The sequence below is a fragment of the Aotus nancymaae genome, unplaced genomic scaffold (assembly GCF_030222135.1).
Source record: "Aotus nancymaae isolate 86718 unplaced genomic scaffold, 86718_ANA_hifiasm-v0.15.2.pri h1tg000010l, whole genome shotgun sequence".
Lineage (NCBI taxonomy): Eukaryota > Metazoa > Chordata > Mammalia > Primates > Aotidae > Aotus > Aotus nancymaae.
In genome coordinates, this window is record NW_026988421.1 from 27,399,488 (window position 1) to 27,400,964 (window position 1,477).

Genomic DNA, 1,477 nt, shown 5'->3' on the forward strand with positions numbered 1-1,477 from the left:
AAAAATACAAAATTAGCTGGGCATGGTGGTGCATGCCTATAATCCTACCTACTCTGAGGCAGGAGAATCACTTGAACCCAGGAGGTGGAGGTTGCTGTGAGCTGAGATCGTGCCATTGCACTCCAGCCTGGGCAACAAGAGCAAAACTCTGTCTCAAAAACAAACAAACAAACAAAATCTCTTCCTGATTCCCTATGGTCAGCCACCTCTGAGCACAGAGGCACTCTCTGGGATCATTAGCAAAACCTTTACTTTTGCAAAGTGTCATGCTCAGACCAGCTTTGAGGCTTCAAGCTGGTCATTCAGGGAGGCGTTTAGTTATAATGCCCAGTGTGTATAGGAATTCTCAGAAGGGCCCAGTAGTGTTGGCCAACTACTGGGTCACAGATAGGAGTTGGCCCTTGGCCACTCGCTCAAGATGAAATAGAAACAAACAAACAAACAAACTCAGAAATGATTTTTTAACTAAGCTAAATGTGATTAAAGTCCTGTGCTTGCGTCAGCAGCACATGTACTAAAATTGGAACGATACAGAGAAGATTAGCATGGCCCCCGAGCAAGGATGACACGCAAATTCATGAAGCGTTTTGTTTTTGCTACGGTCCGCCGCCCATCACCTTGCTTTGCTTCCCTTCCCCAATCCTGCCAAGACATCACAGGGCCTGTGCCATCATAGCCTTCCCATATCCGTCTCCTGTTGCACCACTGAGGTTGGCAATTGGAGAACGAGAACAATCTGGTTGTCCCCACTCAGGTGTGGCACCCTGCCACCTGCTGCTGTGGCCCTCAGGCAACAGTAAATAAATAAGTAAAAATAAAAAATAAAAAAATAAAGTTCTATCTTATTCTGAGATTATGTTCTTCCTGCTTTTTTGGTGTTAAATTACCTTTCAGCTGGGTGCGGTGGATCACGAGGTCAGCAGTTCAAGACCAGCCTGACCAACATGATGAAACCCCGTCTCTACTAAAAATAAAAAAGTTAGCTGGGCATGGTGGCACGTGCCTATAATCCCAGCTTCTTAGGAGGCTTGGGCAGGAGAATCACTTGAACCTGGGAGGCGGAGGTTGCAGTGAGCCAAGATTGCTCAACTACACTCCAGCCTGGGCGACAGAGTAAGACTCTGTCTCAAATAAACAAACTAAAAATTAGCTGGGCGTGGTGGCAGGCACCTATAATCCCAGGTACTTGGGAGGCTGAGGCAGGAGAATCACTTGAACCCAGGAGGTGGAGGTTGCAGTGAGCTGAGATTGTGCCACTGCACTCTGGCCCAGGCAACAGAATGAGACTCCATCTCAAAATAATAATATAATTACTTTTCATGAATTAGTGCTGACAGTAGATGGCAGTTTATTTTGATGTGCTGAATGGCACAGTTAACAGATGATCATCCTATGTAAATTTTCAAAATTGCTTTTGAAATGTTACTGATTCAAGGAATCTCAATTCTGCTAATCAGTTCCCCATTTTGGAGGACCA

General features: G+C 45.4%; 1 non-coding gene across 1 annotated transcript; it reads left to right on the forward strand.

Annotated features, from left to right (window-relative positions):
* Positions 1-490: 490 nt before the first annotated feature.
* On the forward strand, positions 491-597 carry LOC135274043 (U6 spliceosomal RNA). Its single transcript, XR_010341859.1, has one exon. It is a non-coding gene; the product is annotated as a U6 spliceosomal RNA (small nuclear RNA).
* Positions 598-1,477: the final 880 nt, after the last annotated feature.